This window comes from Leptonychotes weddellii, chromosome 2 (genome assembly GCF_054177405.1).
Source record: "Leptonychotes weddellii isolate Sample4059 chromosome 2, ASM5417740v2, whole genome shotgun sequence".
In the NCBI taxonomy this organism is placed as follows: domain Eukaryota; kingdom Metazoa; phylum Chordata; class Mammalia; order Carnivora; family Phocidae; genus Leptonychotes; species Leptonychotes weddellii.
The window spans coordinates 35,916,987-35,942,554 of NC_138370.1; the positions used below are offsets into that span (position 1 = coordinate 35,916,987).

Sequence of the window (25,568 nt, forward strand, 5' to 3'; positions counted from 1 at the left end):
AAAAAAAAATACCCCATGCAGCAATTGGTGACTGGATCAATACACAATGGAATACTACTCAACAATAAAAAAGGAATAAACTATGGATACTCACTAAAGCATGGATGAATCTCAAAATAATTATGCTGAGTGAGATGCCAGACCAAAAAATATATATACTATATCATTCCATTTATATTAAATTCTGGAAATTGCAAACTAATCTATAGTGACAGAAGCCAGATCAGTAATTGCTTATATGCGGGGGAGAAGCAGGAAGAGATTGCAAAGCAGCACAAGTAGACATTTGGGAGTAATGGAAGTATAAGTCATCTTGATTGTGCTGATGGTTTCACTGATGAATACATATGTCAAAACTTATCAAAATGGTGCACTTTAAATATGCATGATTTATTGTGTGCCAATTATACCTCAGTAAAGCTGTTAAATTTTTAAAATAAAAAGAAGAATTGGGGGAGAATGACAAGGTGTATTTTATTTTTTTTTAAAGATTTTATTTATTTATTTGAGAGAGAGAATGAGAGAGAGCATGAGAGGGAAGAGGGTCAGAGGGAGAAGCAGACTCCCTGCTGAGCAGGGAGCCCGATGCGGGACTCGATCCAGGGACTCCAGGATCATGACCTGAGCCGAAGGCAGTCGCTTAACCAACTGAGCCACCCAGGCGCCTGACAAAGGTGTATTTTAGATAAGATGTGCATGGAAGGCTCTCTGCAGAGGTGCCATTTGTGTAGAGATATGACTGGGGAGAAGAGCATTCCAAACAGAGGGAATAGCAGGTACAAAGGCTCTCGGCAGGACTCTGCTCAGCACATCAGAGGGTAATGTGCCTGGAACAGTGAGCAAAGGGCAAAGATGAAGTCAGAAAGATAGAGAAGGTCCAGATCGTGTAGAGCTTACTCTGAGAGAGATGGGAATGTACTGGATTATTTTGCACTGAGTTGTGACATCATCTGATATGTTTTAAAATTATCATTCAGAACTATGACTATCATTCTCAACTGTAAGGAGGAAGGGCAGAAGCAAGGAGACAAGTGGGTGGACTATTGCTCTAGTTAGGTAAGAGATCATGATGACTTTGCTGCAGGAAGGTTGTGGTGGAGGTCAAGAATAGGGACTGGAGGCAGGATTATTTCAAAGATAGGGCTGCCTCGTTCTGGTGACAGGTCAAACATAGAGAGAGGAAGAGAGAATTCAAAGATGATTGATTCTAAGGTGTTTGGTCTGAACATCTGGAAAAATTAATTTACCCGTTACTAAAATGAGGAAGTCCAGGTTGCCAGTTTCTAAGATGTGTTCAGCTTAGGATATGTTAAGTTTACGGTGCCTGTTACACAACCAAGCAGCAATATTGAGCAAGCTGGCTAGATAGGTCTGTGAGCAGGGCAGAGAGGTCAGAACTGGACCTGGGATACAAATCTGAGAAGGAACTAGAGAACAGGTGGGAGAACTGAGCAGTGGGCATGTAGGAGGTAGGAGTAAGAGATCAGGAAGGAGAGGAAAAACCGGCAAAGACTAAAAGTGTAAAACCAAGGGAAGAAACTGTGTCAAGAAACACCATGATTAACTGTGGGGAATTTTGCTAACAGGCCAACATATGAGGACTCTGCATTGCTCACGAATTTAGCAATAGGCTGCCTGGGCTCACGGGAGAGTCAGAGGTGAGGAAGTGGAAGCAGCAAGTTATCAGCAAGTTTCACTGTCAAAGCAGGCAGAGAAGTTGAAGAGTAGCTGAAGAGGTACATGGCGGTCAAGGGAGGTTTTTTTTTTAAGATTGAAGATATTATTATAGCATGTTTGTATTCTGATGGGAACACTAGCAGAGAATACAGAGGTAAAAATTAATGATGCAAGAGATGGGGCGGGGAGTGGGACAATTACAGAAAAAGTCCTTGAGCTGCAGGAGCCATAGGAGATAAAGATGAAGAGGTGAGAAGAATCTAGCTGTGGCGAGCTTTTACCCAAATCTACCACTCCAGACCCAGGGCCAGGAAGGAACCTCAGACTGATGAGTGTCTGTGATATCCCAGAAGCCTCTTCGTATTTTCCTCAACCACCCTGGGAGGGGTTATTTTTAGCCTCGCTCTACAGCAACTAAGGCTCAAAAGGATGCAATGACCTCCTGTATTACCCACAGCAACCCCAGTGACACCAAGCCTGCAGCAGGTTACTCTGGGCACAAGAAGGCTGCCCCCTACCTTCTACACCTTCCAACTTGCTCATCATGATGACATCCAAACACTGAACCTGGTCTGAGGCCAAGACTGCAAAGAAGTTTCACTCTCCCCATTTGCGCTGCACTTCAGCTACACAGGGCAACTTAGACCATTGGTTTTCTTACCACCCTCTTTCCTCACAAATATAAAAACATAGAGTACTAAAGCTAAAAGACAACTCAGAGATCACCCAGTCTACCCGCATTCCCATAAAAGGAAACTGAGGCACGAGAGTACATAGGCACATGCTCAAAGGCAAGCAGAGCAAACTGTCATCTCATTGTCCATGGGCTGTCAAACATCATTCCCCCCTTGTCCCCAGAGATGTGAGTGCACACGCCCATGTGTACAAAATCGATTTGAAGATGCAAATTGGCTACATCCAATTTCATCCAACTGTCCTCAAAGTTTAAGAGCTCTGCTGACATGCACAGAGCAAAGACTAAATTGTCCTCCTGAGAGAAATAGTCTTGGAAACAGCCTCGTGCGTCCCTGTCCAAGGTGCTAAGGAGCAGAGGCCGTGAGAAAAAAGCTTGAGTCTGCCAGGTCCACATGTATCCTCCTTGTGAAAGGACACAGTGGGGGCGGGGGTTGTTGCTGGCAGAGCCTGGAGTTTGGGATGGAGGCAAATAAAGGGGTCACCTGAAGTCCCTCTGACTTGGAAATGGATTGATACCTTCATCCAGGATTCCCAGCAGGGTTGTTTTCTGATATAAATGAATGTTATTCCAGAGATGCATGATGACTAGTGCTAAACATCCCTGCCTGCTATGGGTTTAGAAAGAGGATGGAGGAAACAAAGTTTAAAATGATGCTATTACTCTCAAGGAGACCCAGTGACATTCCCTGAGTGCCAGGGACTCCAGAACAGGGCATCAGTTGCCCCATGACCTGAACTTCTGACTTGGCAAATGGATTCACCTAAAAGTAGATAAATCAAACTCCACAGATTGATTAAAGCAGTGGTTTTCAAGCACTCTTTCAGAAGCAGAAATGTCTGACCCAGAAGACAGTAAACACAAAGCTATTGTGCTTGAAGGAGTGGAAGCCTCACAGCCTGCCCTTGGCTGCTCCCAGACCTTGGAAGCACTTCTGTAGGGCTTTTAGAAAAAGAGTTGAAAATCACTAAAGTTGACTCACAAAAGGTCTGTACATCTCTGCCCCACCTCATCCTTCACCAGGTAAATAGCCCTGCCCAGGCTGAGTCTGTAACAAACCACATGACCCTCCCATACACACTCATGAGTAATGAGGCCTCTGCCCGTTGTTACAAAAATTTTTGGTCACTGACAGACCTGAATTATACCACATTTTTTTATCACACCCTGCTCTTTTCTACATTCTGCTTGCAGCTTCCCAATGACCAGTGTGGGCTGGCTCCATCTCTAACCTCTGCCCCATCCTGGCATATGCCAGGGGATGACCTCATGCCTCTGCATGAATGGACTTTCTGGTACCTCTCTGTAAACTGATGCTGTCAAAGGCCTGCCCAGATTCCTATTTTGGTGGCATCCTGCAGTAAGCACATATACCTCTCTGTCTGAGAGCTTTCTTTTGGTCTGCAAATCTCCAAGGCAGTCCAGAAATGCCGAGTCAATGTGCCCATGAGAAGCCATCAGCCAATAATTCTTGGATAAGATAACTCTGAGGAATGCCTTAATCTGTTTCTAAGTTACCAAGTAAAATTGAGCCCAGTTCCCATACTAGTAACTTGCACAATAAGACACCCTTTCCAGATTTCTTCCCTTCCCTGTGCTACTTCCCCACTCCCCTACCAGTGCTTCCTAAGATCAACTCCCAAATAAACTATATGCATTCATACCTTTGGCTCGGGTAATGCCTATGAGGGAACCCAACTGAAGATATTTAATGCTGGAATGGAGGTAGGAAGCAGACCTTCAGCATGAGGTTCTGGAATAAGATTACATGCCAGCCAAATAATAATGAGGACCACATTGCTGGTGATAAGTGAAAAGGTGACAATCCCAGCATGCTCTAGCATCACAATTGCTAAAACTCTTACCTGTGGTGAGATGAACTGAGGTGAAATACAGACAGAAGGAGGAAGGCGCTGACTTATACAATAGGTCTAGCACAGTGCTACTCAAAGTGCAGTCCATGGGCCAATCCCAGCTCATGAACTGTTGGACACCAACCTCTGACAAGTAGAAAAATTGAGAAAAAGCATATGGAAATTTTAGAGCAATTTGGCAGAGATATTTTATGTCTGTTGGACTTAATAATTTTATTTTTTTAAGATTTTATTTATTTATTTGACAGAAAGAGAGAGAGAGACAACGAGAGAGGCAACACAAGCAGGAGAATGGGAGAGGGAGAAGCAGGTTTCCCGCCGAGCAGGGAGCCTGATGCAGGGCTCGATCCCCAGACCTGAGCCAAAGGCAGATGCTTAAAGACTGAGCCACCCCGGTACCCCAGACTTAATAATTTTTAAAATTATTCTTATACCATGTATGCCTTTTTTATTTAATTTTTCTAGTAATTCATCAGTCCACAGAAGATTTTTTTTAACTATTCCTTACTAATAGATAGTCTGAGAAGTACGGGGCTAGACTTAAAAACTATGGGGCTGATGATAATTATGGCGTAGTTGTTTAACTGTTGTTAACTGGAGAAATATGATAGGCTCAGATCAAGCAACAATCAGCTTAAAAGCCAGAAGGCCTCCAGGGGTCCTCATCTCCTGTGACTGAGAGACAGACTGAGCTGAAAATCAGGCTCAAAATCTGATTGTTAAGAGTGGCAGAGTTACAAAGGTGATTGGATTCACAGCCCCAACCATCTTTCAATGCTAACAGCAGAACCCCAATAAGAAATGAATCGGACTTGGGGCGCCTGGGTGGCTCAGTCATTAAGCGTCTGCCTTCGGCTCAGGTCATGATCCCGAGGTCCTGGGATCAAGCCCCGCATCGGGCTCCCTGCTCTGCAGGAGGCCTGCTTCTCCCTCTCCCACTCCCCCTGCTTGTGTTCCCTCTCTCGCTGTGTCTCTCTCTGTCAAATAAATAAATAAAATCTTTTTTAAAAATAAATAAATAAATAAATAAGAAAAAGAAATGAATTGGACTCTAAGACGCACCAGAAGGATGTTTGGGTTGGCACCCTTGAGAACCTTGAAGTCCCAGATTCCCTGAATCTCTGGGCCAGCAGAAATATCCCCTCACCATGTAAAAGAGACAGGTTTTCATTTGTCTAGATCTATGCAAAAGCTTCACCATCGCCAGTGGCTTGCAAAATGATTCTTATCCTCTTCAAAGGGAGCATAAACCTCCCTTTATTGTTTCTAGACCAGTATCTAAAACCAATTCTCAGCATGACTTGACTAGGGAATTATGTCACTTACTACACAATAAAATAGACTATTCAACGAAAAATTTGTTGCAAGCCCAACAGGAACTTGAAGACTATGCCTCAGAATGGAACTTAAGAGTGCAGGAGTGGGTAGGTAGAATATAAGGCTGGGTGTGGACAGTTCACTGATAGGAGAGCACTTCCCCATGACTCAGGATTTAGTGCCCTGGCAAGGACATCTAAAGCCAGTTCTAACACACTGTTGGCATGGCTCCTTGAAGCTTGGAAACAATAATAGCCTCTAGTATATGAGGTGGAAATGCCAGAACTTCCCTGGCAGAGTATTGAGGAAGAGAACAAAAGGCTCAGAGAGGTACTCTTGTTGGAATGAATGCACTAGGTCAGACCAGAGAACATGCTAACTAACTATATTTCCCAGGAGAGCCCAGAGGACCTTCCCTTCACTAAAAGCAATAAAATATTGGGGCACAGTAATCAGAAGTTCAGTGGTAGCTATTGTCTGAGGCCAGGGAAAACAGTGGGAGATGCTGCCATGGCTCCCAAATGTCAATGCAGCTAAGATTCTGTAATAACCAGGCTAAGTCAAAAGCAAAGTGAAAGCAATTATGTGATAGGCAGCAGGGCTGGAATGATAACCAGATGGAGGCCTTGACCTGTTGGGATCTGTTGCAATGACTAATAATCCATGATGTTTCCAGAGGTGAGATAGATGTTCTCTGCTAACAAAAGTATTGCTTGACTTACATAATCAAAAATTATCAAGAGAGGGTGAGCAGAAGGTTGATGTCAGCCACCACAATAAAAAATTATAATCCCCTATCCAGTTTCCAGACCTGAGCTAGTTCTTGGACCCAGAGACCATCAGTGGAAAGAGGCCATATCCCGTGAAATGAGACCGTGAAAGATGCCACAGAAAATATATACAGTAGCAATACTTCCATTTCTTCCCTAAAAGAACTTTTGGGCATTTACCAGATAACTGTATATACTGGGGAAGAGAGAATGCCCAGAAAATTCAAAGGCTTTTGGATACAGCGTCTGAGCATATTGAGATTGATACCAAGGGACACAGAGTGGGAGCATAGAGATGCCATGTAGTAAATGGCCTCCTGGATAATGTCCATTTCATAGTGGGTCCAGAGATTTGCAGCTTCACTCTGTGATTATTTCCCAGGTCCCTGGGTGCATAATCCAGATGGCTACACCTCACTGTTGGCAGAATTCTCACATTGCCTCCTTAACCTATGTAGTAGTCATTACAGTAGGAAAGTCTAAGTGAAAGTCTTCTCCAGCCACATACACACATACCCACACATGCACTCAAACACACCACACATTCACACATACACAGAGACACACACATACATACCACTAGACCAAGAGAGTAAAACTAAAGCAATACTGCATCTTAGATGGAATGTTAGAGACTAGTGTCACCTTCAAAGACTTCAAGGATATAAGACAGTGGTCCCATCATATTTCCCATTTAATTCCTCAGCAAAATCAGAGTGATCATAGAACATGACAATGGACTACTATAAACTTAATCAAGTGGCAGCCTTAGTTGCAACACTTTTTGCCAGATACCTTTAGTAGAACAGATCCACACAGCTTCTGACACTTAGTATGTGGTTCTCAAGCTAGTGAATGCATTCTTTCCAATCCCCTTCAAGGAGGATCAGGACAAATTTGCATTCACTTGGAACACATATCTTACATTTTAATGGTCTTGCCCCAGATTAATTAAACTTTTCTGTTCTCTGTCCCTATATAGTTTAAACAGACCTTGATTTTCTGAGCATGCCACAGAGCATCAGACTGGCCCATTATATGGATAAATAATCATAACAGGTCTGGTGAGCAGGAAGTGGCAAATAATCAGAAGCCCTGCTAAGACATGTTCACCAGAGGTGGGAGATAAGTCCTACGAAGACCCAGAGGCCTGCCACACCAATGAATTTTTTAAAGGTCCAGTGTTCTGGGATATATTGGGATATTTCCTCCAAAGTGAAGGAGAAATCACTGGACCTTGATCATCCACCTTTAAGAGAGAGACGCTTAATTGGCACCATAAGACCTGGCAGATTCCATGATGTTAGCAATATCGTTGATAACAATGTAGTTTGGAGTCTCTGACAAGCTTAAGCAGGAGAGTCACATAACAAAACCTGAGGATTCTAGAGCAAGGCCATGCTATCTGCAGCAAAAACCCTCTCAACATTAAAAAAGCAGCTTCAAGGTTGCTATTAGGCTCTAGCCAGGACTAAGCATCTGACCACGGGACATCAAGGAACCAAGATACCAGAGCTGTCCTACATGATCTGGGTGTTTTCAGACCCACCAAGTCATAAGATGTGTGGACACTGAAGCGTTCTATCACTTAACAGAAATGGCACATTAAGAAGCAGGCCAAGCAGGTCCAGGGGGCACAAACAACTATCACCCACTTTTGTTGCATGGCTTCCTTCAGTTCACAGTTGTAGGTAGTTCCCTATCATCAGTTGACAGAGAAGGAAAACCCTGGGCCTGGTTCATAGATAAGTTATCTCCATATAATCGATCCCATTTACAATTGCACCAAAAATCATAAGATACCTAGGAATAAACCTAACCAAAGAGGTAAAGGATCTGTACTCTAGAAACTACAGTACGCTTATGAAAGATATTGGGGAAGACACAAACAGATGGAAAAATCATTCCATGGATTGGAAGAATAAACATTGTTAAAATGTTTATGCTGCCCAGAGCAATTTACACATTCAATGCAATCCCTATCAAAATACCATCGACATTTTTCACAGAGCTGGAACAAACAATCCTAAAATTTGTATGGAACCCGAATTGTCAGGGAAATGTTGAAAAAGAAAACCAAAGCTGGTGGCACCACAATTCTGGACTTCAAGCTTTATTACAAAGCTGTAATCATCAAGACAGTATTGTACTGACACAAAAACAGACACATAGATCAATGGAACAGAATAGAGAGCCCAGAAATGGACCCTCAACTCTATGGTCAATTGATCTTCAACAAAGCAGGAAAGAATATTCAATGGAAAAAAAAGAGTCTCTTCAACAAATGGTGTTGGGAAAATTGGACAGCCACATGCAGAAGAAGGAAACTGGACCACTTTCTTACATCATACACAAAAATAGACTCAAAATGGATGAAAGACCTAAATGTGAGACCACAATCCATCAAAATCCTAGAGGAGAACACAGGCAGCAATCTCTTCGATCTCAGCCATAGCAACTTCTTCCTAGACACATCTCCAAAGGCAAGGAAAACAAAAGCAAAAATGAACTATTGGGAATTCATCAAGATAAAAAGCTTTTGCACAGCAAAAGAAACAGTCAACAAAATTAAAAAGCAACCTATGGCATGGGAGAAGATATTTGCAAATGTCTTATCAGATATCCAAAATCTATAAAGAACTTATCAAACTCAACACCCAAAAAAACCCAAAAATCCAGTCAAGAAATGGGCAGAAGACATGAACAGACATTTCTCCAAAGAAGACATACAAATGGCCAACAGACACATGAAAAAAATGCTCCAAATCACTCGTCATCAGGGAAATACAAATCAAAACCACAATGAGAAAGCCCCTCACACCAGTCAGAATGGCTAAAATTAGCAACTCAGGAAACAACAGATGTTGGCAAGGATGCAGAGAAAGGGGAACCCTCTTACACTGTTGGTGGGAATGCAAACTGGTGCAGCCACTCTGGAAAAACAGTATGGAGATTCCTCAAAAAGTTAAAAATAGAACTACCCTATGACCCAGCAATTTATCCAAAGGATACAAATGTAGTGATTTGAAAGGGCACCTGCACCCCAATGTCTCTAGCAGCAATGTCCACAATAGCCAAAATATGGTAAGAGCTCAGATGTCCATCAAAGCAGCCCAAGTGTTCATCAACAGATGAATGAATAAAGATGTGGTGTATATATATATATACACACACACACACACACACACACACACAATGGAATACTAATCAACCATCAAAAATAATGAAATCTTGCCATTTGCAACAATGTGGATGGAACTAGAAGGTATGATGTTAAATGAAATAAGTCAGTCAGAGAAAGACAAATGATGAAAATTAGAGAGGGAGGCAAGCCATAAGAGATGCTTAACTCGGGGCACTTGGGTGGCTCAGTCAGTTAAGTGTCTGCCTTTGGCTCAGGTCGTGCTCTCAGGGTCCTGGGATCGAGCCCTGCATCAGGCTCCCTGCTCAGTGGGGAGTCTGCTTCTTCCTCTCCCTCTGCCCCCACACCTGCTCATGCTCTCAGGCTCTCTCTCTCTCTCAAATAAATAAATATAAAATCTTTTTTTAAAAAAAGAGGTGTTTAACACTAGGAAACAAACTAAGGGTTGCTGTGGGTAGGATGGGAGGATAGGGTAATTGGGTGATGGACATTAAGGAGGGCTCTTGATGTAATGAGCACTGGGTGTTATATGCAACAGATGAATCACTTATTCTACCCCTGAAACTAATGATACACTATATGTTAACTAAATTGAATTTAAATAAAGAATATTTTAAAAGTTATCTCCATATACTGGTATGAGCCAAAAATGGACTATCTTCCCCAACAGCCTGGCACAGAGGTGGCCCTGAAAGGCAGCAGCGAAGGGAAGACCCCCCCAGTGGAAAGAGCCTCAACTACTTCAACTGATCACCAACCTGATGTGGTGGGAGAACGGGCCTGCGGTTATGGTATTCACACATTCCTGAGCAGTTGAATGGTTTAAAGCTAGTTATGGTCAGGGGTCTGGAAAGTTCAAGATTGGAAGATACAAACAAAGTGTACAGAGTTTTCTCAATGCCCACCACAGAAGATGCATTGAACAACGAAACGGACAGGATTCTGAGATCAGCTAGCCTCTGCCCTTGACCATCCCAGTGCATGGAGCCATGGTGCTGGGGTAGAAGGTTATCCATGAGCCCAACAGAACTGACTCCTTCTTATCAAGGTTGAAGGGGCTCATCCTCTCAGGGATAACAGCTTGGTCTATCCCACCAGGCAAGCCAAGAAGAGTAGAAATGCTAGCTGAGCAGGAGAAGAAGTAAGAATTAGTGGTAGAAGGGCAATATGATGAAAATCAAGACAGCCTCCATACCACCTGCAGCAGCAAAAACTTCAGTTTGTCTCACTAACCTTCTAATTGTCTTTTTTTTCCCCCGAGAAACTGTGATCAGTCACCATTTGGAAGAAGCAGTGAGGACATAGTAAACTGAAACATGAGGGGGGCACCTGGGTGGCTCAGTCGTTAAGCGTCTGCCTTCGGCTCAGGTCGTGATCCCAGGGTCCTGGGATCGAGTCCCGCATCGGGCTCCCTGCTCCACGGGAAGCCTGCTTCTCCCTCTCTCACTCCCCCTGCTTGTGTTCCCTCTCTCGCTGTGTCTCTCTCTGTCAGATAAATAAATAAAATCTTTAAAAAAAAAAAAAAAAACTGAAACATGAGGGATCTGGGTGGACCCTAGCAGATACAGTCAGTTCCCTGCCCCACACCCCCACCCCCCCACACCCCCTCCGCTAAGCACTCTTCTCTAGTCCATGCTGACAGCATCCCACTGCACTTGCAGCTCTCCTCCCAGACTTGCCAGACTGCTGGGGAATCAATGCACCCAGAAGCAGCATCAACCAGTGCTGGAGTGTTGGAGGTGTTGGGAGATTCATACTCAATTTTCTCACCCTTCAGGTGGGATAACTCTCCAGCATGTTTTGTACTATTCCCCAGAGCTCCCTAGTGGGAATGAGTCCCAGTTTCCCACCGATGTCCCCTGCCTAACAGTAAACCTTTTATTGGCTTTCTTCCCTGCCCTGCCTCATTTCCCCACTCCTGGGATCACCTCCTAAATACATTACCTACACTCAAATTTTTGGCTCAGAGTTTGCTTTTGAGCAACCTAAAACATTCCCAGGTGAATCCAATTTCAATCTCCGTCCTGGACTCTTCCTCTTGGGACCCCACATGTTTAGCTAAAATTCCAAGCTCTCTCATGGACAACCTCTCCTGCCCCTGGTGGAGGCAACCTCTGGGTTTCTCTCCCTTTAGTTTGCTTTCCAGACCCCACTGCAATCAGGTCTCCCTGCTCCTCAGCAGGGCAGCTTCCTGCATCACTGAAGTGTCAGATCAAGCTTGCTCAGGAGGTCCAGAAAGCCTGAGGTGGTCAATACCCTGCACCCAGACCCACACAGTGCTTGAGTCCAGGTCTGAATTCCCTGGACAAAAGCATGCATAGGGGAGAGCGTATCCTCAGAGATGCCCTCTTGTCCATGCTCTCTTCCTGCAACTCTATTCCCCACCGGTATCCTGGTGGTCTCCTCCTCATCCTCAAAAACCAGCAGCACCCATCAGGCTAGTCACTATTTCCTCACAAGAACCTCCTGATAGCTTATCCCTTCAAAAACACTCACCATTCCTTTAAGGGAAGGACCAGGGTCACAAAACTGCAATTGGGAAATTTCAGGAACCATGACACTGGGTTGGGTTGGTATTCTGAGCTCAAGGGACCTTCTCAGCTCGAGATCACACCACGTAGACAGCCATTGATTCCCCTATGCGTACAGTACATGAGAGAATCTTTGAGAATCAGTTGGCCCTTGCGTTCCAGCAATGCAAGAAGAGATTTCTACCATAAACCCAACATCGAGGGAAGGGGATCAACGGAGACCCTGAAGGAAGTGGAGGACGGAAGAGAGGCATCAAAGGGAATAAGATGAAATAGGAAACACTACAGTAGGGCTCACGAAAGAGGAGAATGGGAGAGAAACACACTCACTCCCAGACAAACAAAACACACATACAAACACAAACAAAGAGAAACATCAGCAGAGACCACAAATGAAATTTAAAGTTGTTATGGCAACCGGAGCAGGTGGGTGGGCACTTGTGCCTACTGAATTTACAAAACTAAAGTAAGCGTTGCATTTGCTAACTAATTAAATAATGCTTTCTAAATATTTCTAATCTCCCAGCCATCAGGCCCAGAGGAAGACAGTGAAGGCAGAGAGTTGGAGCTCCTATTTATTTACTGAGGGGGTGGGGTCTAGAGAACTCCCTCACTAGGTGGCTCTGGCTGAGGACAGGGAGGGTCCTTGGGGAGCAGGGTGGGCCCTTCCAACAAGTCAAAGCCAGCTCCTGGGAAGGGCAGGAAAGGCCTGGAGCTCTCCCTCGGAATCTTCCAGAAGGACGACAAAAGGCAGGGCCTGCCCAGCAGTGTGTGTCCTCGGCCCCAGTCATTCTGGAGTCCCCTGCCACCCACCCCCAGCCCCTACAACAGAAAGAGTCTGCGTGACGTGGGGTCCCAGGGGATGTGCGGACCAGTGTCCAAGCCCTCTTCAGAGGCATGGTGAAATAAGAGACACCGGTCAAATCAGGCAGCTGGTGGGAGAACATTTTTCTTTCAGTGTGCGGGGTGGATTGGTTTATTTAAGAAAAAAAGAAAAAGCAGCCTCTACTAGGAATCAGATGCACCATCTTAGCCGATCTTCCCTGGGGAAATAAATTACACATACCACTGTAAACAAACACAGCTCCGAACACAAACCCAGCTGGAGCACAGTGGCACTTCTGTCCCTGGGGAAATAAATTCCAAGGTCTATATATCTCTATCTATAGATACATACACAGAAAAGGTCACCCCGTGTCTCCTTCGGTGCCCCTTTCACTTGAAATTAAACAATAATTGTGTCAGCGTTTAGTCTCCAGCAAAGGACTGAGCCCCTGGATTGGAAATCTCCCATGAATAGCTCCCATAAATGCAGGCAAACACATGCCTTCTTGTCATGCCCATGGGCAAAGGAAGAGAGGCTGCAGGACACCAGGTTGCAGGGATGTGTGTGATGGGAGCATCCAAGGAGGCCCCGCCTGATGTGATGAGCCAAGCAGAGCCCGGGGATGTGCCGATCACAGGCAACTGGGGCTGCACTCCTGTTTTCCTGTGTCGGTGGTGGTGGTGGTGGGTGTCCCCAGGAAAGGACAGGTCCTCTGTTTTCCTTCCATGGCTACAACCAGCCCAGCTTGCAACTGTAAGTTCCACTGAATTGAAAAGCTTTGGAGGCAGGAATAGTCACATTTTACAGATGAAAAACTGAAGGCTGGGATGGGTGGCAGAGATTAAGGTAAACTCCATGAGGGCAGCAGCTTCATCTCTCAGGTTCACTGCTGTAAACAGCGCTTGGCACATAAGGAAGGGAGGACGGAGGGAAAGGGCATCCTGTCTCCCTGTCCACTGTCCCGTCGAGTAAACCATAAGTTTTCACTGCGGTGGACACCAGGATGTGGCAGCGCTGTGCCAGGGGCCGTGATGTAACAAGGTTGTGCTCAGATTGGAGCAGGAAGGGTGGTCTTGGCACCACCAGGTCATGTGGCGCAATTCCGTCTGGGGGTTCTTTGCTTCCCCCGCCCTCTGGGTGAGCCTCTGCCAGCGCCCCAGCCATGTGCAGCCCTCCTTGTCTAGCTCTTCCCGCACTCTGCCCCCCACATGCTGACACCTCAGTCCAGACGGCGGGCTCACGGCTTGTCGGTGTGCATTTGCACCCATACATATCATCTCTCCAGCAAGAGTGCAAGCGAATGCCTGGGGTGCAGCTGTGTGCACCCAAGCTCATTGCCAAACACTGGGTGGGTTTTCTGAAGGACAGGAGCCAGACCCCAGGGGCTCAAGGGAACACCAACCCCAGTTCTGCAGTGGACATCCACTTTGATGCCTTAAACAGCTTCGGGCACATCCAGATGAGCAGCGTGGCATTTCTGCTTCAGCTCAGGAAGTCCCCCGAGCTCACATTCTTTCTCCACATACATCTACCCTCTCTGACACTTCTCTGCCTGGCCGTATGCTCCCTCACCCCACTTCTCTGCTCACAAAGCTCTGTCGGAACCTGGCTCCAGACAGTGCACCTTGCTCAGACATGGGAATCCACGGTGATGAGCTTTCTCTCACTGGTTGCTCCCACGGCTCCAAAAGCTTATACTTGGGGCAAGAGCATCCACGCCTCCTGGCCTTGGAATCCAGGATTCAGTCCAGCTTGAACCCCAGACCCCCCCGGCTCCTGTGGCTTCAGGGGGAGAAAGAGAGAAGCCCACCAGGATAAAGGTTCCTCAAAATTGGTAAGTTGAAGAGGCAGCCCAGGCCCGAACTGAGAGGCCCCTGCAGGCCCCTGTGAGTGACCACACGGCCCACTGGCCTCAGCCCTCTTTGTCAGAACAGGCGCAACGGGCATGGACCAGCCCACATCCTGGCACGGGGCGGGCTGCCTGTGCCCTTCACTGATATGCTTGTTCCAGTAAAACTAGGCCCTGTCCTTCCCAATCAGCTTCTGGGCCACGAGTCCCCAGGCAAGGAGAGAGCAAGAGCTCAAGACACTAGTGGAGATGTCACTTCCCATTGAGGTCTAGCACCACAAGCAGGCAGAGGGGCTTCCTGTGACTCACTGAACTCAGTCATCATCGCCTCCCTTCCCTTTAAGACTCGTCTAGGGCATCAGGTTGGGGGGAGTGTGTGAAGCTGGCAGGACAGGCCTGGGCCAAGTCCAAGGCCGCATCTCACGGCAGAACCAGACAAGACCCCGGTGGCGGTCCACTAATCTCATCAACTGGGGGCATCAGCTGTGTGTCAGGCACCGTGCCAGGCTCCGGGATTACCGAGAAGAATGAGAGTGACCCAAGCCCTGCCTTCACGGAGCTCACACTCTAGAAACAGGCAACTCTGTGTTGTGAATGCTCCGATGTGGAAGGACAGAGTGCTATGGGAGCCATGGGGAGAGGGCAGAGGAATGCAGGCTCCTGAGACAGTACTCCCAGACCAGGAGGGCAGTTAGGCCCTCATCAACACAGTACGGGGGCTACAGGTGTGAGCTTGCACGAAGGATACACCTGGGTCTAAATTCTGGCTCTACATATATTAGCTGTGTCACCCTGGGTGACTAACTGAACTTCTCTGTGCTTCAGTTTCCCTCTGTAAATGGGGATGGGGAAAATACGACTGCCTGTCTCATAGAGCTGTTGTAAGAATCAAGTGAGAAAATGGATATATGAAAGCACCTGGCGCAGAGTAAGCTCACAGTTAATGTTCTGCCACTGCTCCTGTTCACAGTACTATCGCTGACAATCGTAAGAACACCGTCAGGATAGGTGTTGCTCTTGTCATTGCTGTGACGCTGACATGGGCAAAGCTGCCCGGCAGCTACCAGGCTCCCGCAGGTCTGAAAGGGTTTGGGCAGGGTCGTGGGAGGGAGATGGGGGAGAAGGCAAGGCACCTCACTCCAGAGAGCTTGCAGCACTAGAGAAGGTACCTGGACTGGTCCTTTGGCACAAGGAGATGAGAGCCCCGTCACCAGGGGTATAAGATCAGAGCCTGATTAACCAGGAGGGGACAGTCTGGAACACCGTAAATCACTCCCACCCCATGCTTACAATTAGTCTTGGCCTGCAGACACTGTACTGCAGGAGAGCCAAGGGGGCCCAGTGCCGGGAGAAGGAAGAGCCTAGAGCCGGGCTCCCTGAGGAAAACAGGTGCTCCACAGGTTTGACCTAGAGACGGGCAGGGATAGGCTTCCAGACACCAGCTCTGGACGACAGTTTTAGCAGCAACCATCCGTTCTTCGCCTCATAACCTTATTACCAGTTTGGAGCAATTCCAAAATCTGATTAATGCCTGATCTTCTCTCCTTGGGAAAGTTAGCGTGTATATTTTGTATGAAAGCTCAGGGGTTGAAGGACTCTTGCGAGCTCACGAACACCGGGGTAAGAACCTCTCCAGGCACCAGGCACAGCCCACTGGCAGCCAGGGGACACTCACAAAAACGCACACCTGTGGTGGCAGTAATGAGAAGAGAAATGTCTCCTGGGTCCCCGCACATCGTGTCTCCTGCTCTTTTCTCAAGAGGGACACCAAGATGGCAGACACTGTCCAGAGTTCCACTGAGAGGCAAGTGACCCCCTTGTGGCCGGGGAAGTGGCCCACAGTCCTCGTTCATTCAGGGCCCTACCAGCACTTACGGAGCCTTTCACGAGGGCCAGGCCTGTGGTAGGCACCACAAGACACACGGGATGACGTGGACCCTCATGGATCTCATGACTCCGGGGGAGAAGGCAAATGGAAAGACAACTAACCCCAACCTAGGGTGCGGAACAATGGGTACAGCCCAGATCAGGCAGGTTCCATGGCAGAAGAGAATGATTCCATTTGGGGGCACCACGAGCGCAGTGAGGGAAGACGTCCTTGGAGGGGGCCTTGAAGTTTGAACCAGAGTCCCAAGGACAAAGAAAACGTGCTTATTGGAGCAGAGTGGCCAGAATCTCTATAGGGTTTTGCAGAGAGATGAGGTCATAGCCACATTTTCCAATTTCTGTATTAGATGCTCTGAAATCCTAGGGCCTTGCTGACACTAGAGGGACTGTCCCTCCCAGGGCTAGCAAACCAACCAGTCCAGGGTCCACACCCCCAACCTCCTCCTTTACTGGGACCTCACACTCCACTCCAGCCCCTATCTCCTGCCCTCCTCACCCCAGGGCCAGCCACCAGATGACGGGATGGCCCTTCTGCCCTAGAGCCTGCTGAAATTATTCAAACCAGCCAGTACTAAGCCTGTTCACCCTGCCTCACCCATTTTTCCACACATTTTCCCCTCACTCCCTCGGCCTCCTAACTGAGCCTGGTGCTTCCCTGTGAGGCCCCCGCACCATGGTGAGCCTTGCCTCCTGCGTCTAGGGATCTCTGAGTATAAATTTCTTCCTTCGTGACAGTCATTTCTGTGTCTGCATGTCTCACCATACCTGATTCAAACAAATCCCAAGTACCCTTAAAACATGAGGGGAGGGCCGACTGGCTGGGCTGGGTCCCAGACGGAAAGATGCAGAGATTATCTCATGGGACCAACTACGTGAATAAAGAGGACACTATAAGAAAGACAGGCCTAGACCTACATTTCAGTATGGAATAAGATAGTGCCCTAAAGATCTACCAGACCTCTTCAAGCTGTGGGACTTCACCAAGTTTATGGACCTTCGTAAGAGAGAGCTCTAAAGACGAGGCCCTGTGGGTCTGTTTAAAGACAGCCCCAAAGCCTGAAGGGCTCCACTTGGCATCTTCCTAGGAGTACGTGCCTTCACTCCCTCGGGGCGAGGACTAGTCCCGGGATGCCTCTGACAATGTCTGGCATCGGGAGCTGCCTGTGTCTGTTAACGGAGCGTGGGAAGGGGAATCCCAGCCCATGGGGAGTGGAGCGCGCACAGAATAGAAAAGCACAGACTCGATCCCTGGGGCCTTTGAAGAGAGGGTTTCACCACTTTACCTGGCAGGTGGCCCGGTGTGTTTCGTGTGAAATCCCTGTGGGCCCAGTGACAGGCTATGGGGAAGACCGGCAGAGGAAGGCGGGCGCTAGGTATGTAGAGAGAGGCAGCAGGGAGGATTCAGCACCCAGCAGTGCCAGGCCTGACCCACAGGGGCTACAATGAGGAAAGAAAAGGCCCTGTCTCCCCAGCCTCCCACAGCAGCCAAAACAGACTTGCAGGACAATCCCATGAGGTCAGCAGATAGAACCAAGAGAGCCGCAAGGCAAAGGCCAGAACACTGAGCCAGTCATGTTTCTCTAGGGTCAAAGCCACAGCGCCGTTCCCTCCCCCCAACCCCACAGCCAGGAAGAATGGGCCCCTTTGAGCTCCCCGGCTAGAGGTCACAGGGGCATCTCTTCCAAGGCCCTCTTCATATGTGGGGCTTGGCCCAAGGACTTCCTGCTACCCAGGAACAGGCCAGCTCAACAGAGCTCATTGTTTGGGGTGGGGGCAGGGCTGGGGGCCCTCACCCCGCAGCTTGTGACCATGGCCTCACTGGGGCAGTGTTCTGGAACTGCCTCATGGGCTTCTGAACAGCAGGCTCTCCTCCATCAGCAACCAGGGGACCTGCAAAAATGCTCACCTGTGGTGTCAGTAATGAGAACAGAAATGCCTTGCTGTGTCCCCGCACTTCATGTCTCCTGCCATGCTCTCATTCGAGACTCCCCGTGCCCGGGGAAGTAGTGTCCAGGGCTGCAGGGCTGTCCCACACCGGGCTCCAAACCTGGTCCTCTGCCACGATTTGTGCTCGTGCTTCTGTCTGAGCCAGTGCCCTCCCCAAATCCCTTCCTGCCCTGACTCCTACCTAACCAAATCCACCGTCCACTTCCTGCCCTCCAACCTCTAGCACAAAGCCACTTCCCTGCTGCTGGCCTCCCAAGCCACACGGGATTTCGTCTTAGCTGTGCCTTTGGCCTCTTCCCAGTAGAGTGCCGTATGTCCTGTTTACACAGAGCAATCTTTCCCTCCATCTCTTGTCCCAATTTTAATATTAATAGCATCCCCTTTCATATGCAGAAGAATTCCTTTTTGGAAGATAAAGTCTATGGCCATCCAGCGTCCCTCATGGGCACTCTTCAGCTGCTCGCACTCGCTTCTGCCTACAGTGGTTCTGAAACCTCGGGCCTGGGTCGCACCCCCTTCCTGGTCATGTGTACCACTCCCGTGACACCCCGCCATGCCTAGAGAGTTGGACCCAAATGGCAGCTGTTATCCCATTGAGCAAATGAGGACAATGAAACAGGAGAGTATGACCTGCCCAAACCACTGACTTTGTTAGCCTCAGAATTCAACTATGCAGGGGCTCTATGCCAGGTTTCTCCCTAAACCAAGCCATCTGCATGACCACCCCACCCACCATATCCCAACTGCAGTCTGGGCTACCCACTCGAAACCTAACCTTTGCTGTGTGTCATTGTTCTTGAGTTGTTTCATGTGTCACAAGGTATCTTTCCCCAGACCATAAAGTCATAGAGCCCAGGACCTTCGCCTTTGCTTGGCCCAGGTATAGAGGACATGCTCAAGAAATACTTGCAGAATCAGTTCAGATGTGGCTGAGTCCTGTCGCTTTAGAAGACTCCTCCAGATGACTGGCAAGCCCTATTTAACACTAATGAGACAGCAGTGGCTGGGGACAGCGCTCTCTGAACCACCTTTCATCTCATTTGCCACGTCCCATCTAGGCTGCCTGGGCCAAGGTCGTGTGCAGAGAAGATTCTCCTGAGCCCTGCGAAAGGACCAAGCGCCCACCGCAGAGCCGTTCCTCCAGGGAGATGGGTTTCCTGGGCCGGTGGATGTCAGTGCATCAGAGGAAGGTCTTAGGCCCCCGTTCCAAATGTATGCAAGTCCCAAACACAGGCCAAGACAGGACTGCTGGCTTCTACTTTGGGGGACAGGCTACTGGGACTTTGTCCTCTCTCTCTGCACCACCATAGTTCATACAAAAGTGCCTGAGGCAGGGACGCCTGGGTGGTTCACTCGCTTAAGTGTCGACTCTTGATTTCGGCTCAGGTCATGATCTCAGATTCATGGGGCTGAGCCCCGTGTGGGGATCCCCGCTAGGCACAGAGCCTGCTTAAGATTCTCTCTCTCTCCCTCTCCCTCTGCCCTCCCCTCACTCGCCTTCTCTCTCTCAAAAAAAAAAAAGTACTTGATGCAGCGACACCACCTGTGCTCACCCACCCCCAGCTTTCCCTGCCCGAGCCTCACTGCGTGTGTGGCCTTAGGTACCCTCTTCCCCTCTCTGAGCTTCAGTTTCTTCATCTGTAAAACAGAAGGTTGTACTAAACCAGCAGTGCCCCCTAGAAATAGGATGTGAATCGTGTATCTAGTTTTAAACTTTCTAGTAGCCACGTTGCATGAGGACTTTACGTATATTAGCTCATGTGACTATCTCAACAGCCCGGGGAGGAAAAAGAAGAAGTTGAGGAGAGAGGTAAGAAGCACAAGCACAATGAATACCAAATATGTGCCAGACACGACACATAACATTGTACACTTCATGGGTCTGTCATCCCATTATTCCCATCATACAGAGAAGGAAACTAAAGAGCGAAAGGGTTCAGTGATTTGTCCAAGGTCAGAAAGCTATTAAGTGAAATGGGACTGGGACCCAATTTCTGATTCCAAATCTCTATATACTTTCTGCACTCCCAAAATAATGAGGGGATAATGCAAGCCAGCATCAAATGAGACCCCAGACACATACTGCTTTAGGACAAGACAGAGCACTAGGTAATTAAGGCATTATGACTACAGTGTTGGGGCAGACTTTGGGCTGCAGATAACAGGCTCTGGAGTTCAGAGAACCTGTGAGAGGTAGCTAGAAGAACATGTGAGAGGAGGTCTCGTGGCAGAAGCAGGACAGGAGCTGAGATCTATATGCACCCAATCAGGTTTCCATGGAGACCAAACTCCCTCTCTTGGGAGCCCTGATCCACCCTCTTACACAGGCCACAACAGAAAGTTCCCACTACCACTAGGTCTAGGGCTCACAATCAAAATTTCCATCCCACGCAGTCAAACTGTCCTCAAACAAAATTTCAAGAGCACAGTAGGATGTGCTGTGTTTAAATTTAGAGTCTGTGTGTCCTGCCAGCCAAGCCTTGCTGGCCAACGGAGTGAAATGATAAGTAAGCTCCAGGTTACTACAGCCAGTATGGAGAGGGGCAAAGAGACAGGTATCCTACCAAAGTCCATCACAACATCTTTTCTTAGTTATGAAGAAGAACGCCTATTAGGACGGACTTTTATTTGTAACGTCTTTGGTTTGAAAATGCAGGTCATCATTTCTTATCTAGGCTGTGTCCGTAAAAGAAAAGCACCAGATGGAAAAGGGTCAGCCAGTGTTCCTGATGGATTCAGGACTGAATTAGCCAATATGGTTTGTTTGAGCCCATCTGATTTGGTATTTAAATGGGGTGGGGGGAGGTGGTGAGGGCGGCAAGAGAAAAGAATAGATGGATCACAGGATAGCTCCTACAAGCACAAGGAAGGTGCAGCCAAGCTGCAGCATAGATGGGCTGGAGGAGGCGATCCTCCATGTCTCTGAATCATGCCCCTGTGCACCTCAGGATCACCTGGGAAGCCCTGGCACAGTACGGATGTCTGGACCCTGCCCTTAGCAGCTCTAATTTCGTGGTCTGAGATGAGGCCAGACGTCGTTTTTAAAAGCACTTCGAGTGCAGCCAGACTTAGAAAGCACTGATATAGGGGCGCCTGGGTGGCTCAGTCGTTAAGCGTCTGCCTTCGGCTCGGGTTATGATCCCGGGGTGCTGGGATCGAGCCCCGCATTGGGCTCCCTGCTCAGCGGGAAGCCTGCTTCTCCCTCTCCCATTGCCCCTGCTTGTGTTCCCTCTCACTGTGTCTCTATCTGTCAAATAAAGAAACAAAATCTTTAAAAAAAAAAAAAAAGAAAGCACTGATATAAATCCAATTCCACTCTCTCTGAAGTCCTCACCTCCTTTTCTCTTCCTCCCCATACCTAGCTTCCAAGGGTATACATCCCTACAAGGGTGTATGCAATAAAGCAGCCCCAGGATCACTGCTCTTGGACTGGTAGGGTGACCAAATGTCCCAGTTTTAAAACCGGAAGTCCAGCATCCTGGCAGACCCCTCAGTGCCATCAAACTTGGAGGCTGGTCACCCTACTTCCAGGGTTACCAGCTCATCTGATTGCGACAACTCTCCGCCCACTGACCCAGAGTTAGGAGACTGCCTTCCTCCTCCGTCTTTCCTGCTCATCCCAGGCCTCAGGGACCGAGGACCCTAGGACCCACCACTCCCCTTTTGGCCTCCAGTTCTGGTCCTGGACCCCAGGAACTGCCCAGCCCTCTGCTGCCCTAGCCTGGAAAGCCCTGCGCATTTGAAAAGGGACGGGGTAGGCTGAGTGCCATCTGGCTGGCAGCCCCTAGGCTGATCTGCCCCATATCTGAAATGGCACCCTTGGTGCTAATGTGTTCCTTCCTGTGGTCCTGGGGCTCTAAATCCAGAAGCCATTTACTAAGCAATGTTCGTATTTATTTGTGAAATTATATGGACCTTTACAGCATACTTATAAAGACAAATAAATCCCTGCTCGCGTGGCCCAATTTGTTGTTCTAACCTGACACTTTGGTGTCATAATCACCTTTCTCTCAGCTGGTTATGGCCAAGGCTGTTAGGGATTTATTAGAAGCATTTTATAATGTGCTTTACAAGATGTTGTTTGAGGCTGTGGCTTAGTTTATGGGAGAGAGAGCGAGGGAGGGAAGGATGGAGAACAGGGGGTGGAGAAAGGGGAGAGAAGGAGAGAGAGATGAGAGCAGGTAACAAGCTTTTGTGCATCTGGAAGCATCATCCAGGGGTGAGTTTATTGGGAACTCTCTCACCAAGCCCCACACCCTGCCCCTGCCCCTCCTCACCCACCACTTGAAAAACTTCGATCTCTCACTTCTGCAATATTATTGATCTTCAGAGGTGGGGGAACAAAACAGTCAGACATCAAGGAGATTTTAAGATAAGACTGGGGATGACGGGACCTGCTTTAGAGCCACTGAAATATCAGCAAGCTTTGCTAGAAGTGAACTTTCTCCCCTCCAGCTCTTTCTACCAAAGAAGGGGAAAGAAGGAGAAAGCAAATGGGAGGCCACCTTTGCCATGGCCTTCCAAGAGCTTTCTGAGGGCTGGAAATGGCTCTCCTGGCTTCAGCTTCTGCTGAATATGGTCAGGGAACCCAAATGGAGACTTTCAGAATTCCCTTACACGCACTTATGGGGGGCCTCGAACTGCAGAGCCAAGATGGGCAAGTCATGGTTGGCACCCGTGAGCAAGAAAGGGGTGTTTGCGAGCTACGGAGAGCTCCACGTGCCGGGTGCTCTTAGAGACTTGTGCAAAAAGCTACAGGAGCAAAAGAGGGGGCAGCCGTTTTGTGGGTCACAGGGAATCATAAGGGCTTCATGCATCTTGAGCTAGGCCTTACGCGAAGACTAAAGTTTTCTAGAGAGGGACAAGCTTTCCATCAGACTGCCACGTGCGGAGGGCAGAACAAGTGCTTGGAGGTCACCACCCATTCCATACCCACTTGTTCAGCACTGCCGGGCGCCGGGACCTTCCGAGCAGCCAGAAGACCACAAGAGCAAGGCCGAGAAGGGCCCTGCTGCCACGCCTCTCACGGAGCTGCAGTCCAGCGGCATTTCGCTGAGGCCCAGAGCCAGCCAGGTAAGATACAGTAAGATCCAGTAAGTGTACTGGTCTGTCAAAGGAGCATCTGCACTACAGGGGTTCCAAACAAGACTGACAAGGTGGCCGGGAGTCTGATCACCACGGTAAGCTGTGTGTATTATATTCTAAGTGGAAAAAAAAGATATGACTCATTCTGTGTTTTTAAAAGATCCTTGACCTAGTGCCAGTGGACACGCCCAGCAACCACACCTCAGTTTCTAATACAACTCTCCACTCCACGGACTCCAAGGACTCCGGGGCTCCTGGAGACATGGCTGGTTCTAGGGCTGGGTCAGGGAAAGCACTGCATGAGCCCACAGCAGGAAGAAGCGGTAAGAGGGGAGGAGGTACTCGGGAAAAACAGACATGGGGGCAAGTCATATGGACACAGGAGCCCACCTGAAGGAGCGCCCAAATGCCAAAGCTGGAACAATCTGAGCAGCAAATAAATAACATAGTATTGAATTAAAATAAATGCCTGAGATTCCATATTGCATACAAATGATGAATCAATCAGCAAATGAATGAATAATTGAGGAAGAAGAGACAAATCTCCCATACAGCACTCCCAGTAATGTATGTTGATGCTCTCCCCCCCAGCAAACAGGTTCAATGCCCTCCTGCCCCCTGCCTGCCAACTGCTCTCAGTGACTCGCTTCCAAAGAGAGGGGAGAGGGAAGGAGCCCACGTGGATAAAGTGCTGCCCCAGCAAGTGACAGAATTCCATGTCACCCGTGAGCAGTCACACTGATAGCATGCACCCCGGGTGCCATGTGCTGAGATGGGCCCTTCACCCCTGTGGCCATGCTCCCCAAACCCTAACTCCCACCTCAGCATGAGAGAAACATCAGATAAACCTAAATTGAGGGGCCTTCGACAAAATACCCAACCAGTACTCCTCACACTGTCAAGGTCATCACGAACAAGCAAAGTCCAAGGAACTGTCCCAGCTCAGAGGAGCAGAGGAGACATGATGACTACGTGTCCTGTGGGAGCCTGGATGGGACCCTGACACAGACAGAAGTCCGAGTGGAGGATGCAGTTCAGTTAATAGCAAGGCGCCCAAGTGGGTTACTTAGTTGTGACAAACAAGCCACAGTAATGGAAGTTGGTGAAAGTAGGGGAAACTGGGTGGGGGTGATGGGAACTCTGTGCTATCTTTGCTACTTCTCCATAAAACAATTGTATATTTTAAATTTTTTTAAAGATTTTATTTATTTATTTGAGAGACAGAGCACGAGCAAGGGGAGAGGCAGAGGGAGAGGGAGAAGCAGACTCCCCGCTGAGCCCGATTGGGGGCTTGATCCCAGGACTCCGGGATCACGACCTGAGCCGAAGGCAGACACTTAACCAACTGAGCCACCCAGGTGCCCCTTTTTGTTGATTTTTAAAAGCTCTTTGTATATTATGGCTATGAATCCTTTATCAGTGTAAATATTTTTCTAGACCTATCATTTGATTCCATTCTCTTCTTTTAAAGCATTTATTTATTTATTTATTTATTTATTTGACAGAGAGAGAGAGAGCACAAGCACGTGGAGCAGCAGAGGGAGAGAGAGAAGCAGGCTCCCCGCTGAGTAGAGAGCTTGACATGGGGCTGGATCCCAGGACCCCAGGATCATGACCTGAGCCGAAGGCAGACGACCAACTGACTGAGCCACCCAGGCGCCCCCAACTGTACATGTTTAAAAAATGTAAATATCCTTGTGCCGCTGTGGGCTGACAAAGCTGGGGGGGAGCAGGACAACAGCTCTGCAGGCTGGGGGTGACAGTGAGGATGGGGACAGGGGGCCGGGTGTGTGTTCAGGTGTGTTCTGGAGGCAGCGGTGGCAGGACTGGCTGACAGACTGGGTGTGGAGAGTGGGGGAAAGCGGGATCACTTCTCATGGAAAAACTACCCATGAGTGGCTTAACTGATTGGGAGGAACTGGTCGGAGGGTATAGACGGGAGACAGGAATCCAATGTTGGAGATGCTTG

At 48.3% G+C, this 25,568-nt stretch overlaps 1 long non-coding RNA gene across 1 annotated transcript in view; it reads right to left on the reverse strand.

Annotated features, from left to right (window-relative positions):
- LOC145718469 (uncharacterized) overlaps positions 1-25,568 on the reverse strand; it is a 436,241-nt gene that overhangs the window by 32,086 nt on the left and 378,587 nt on the right. The gene's annotated exons all lie outside the window — the stretch shown is intronic.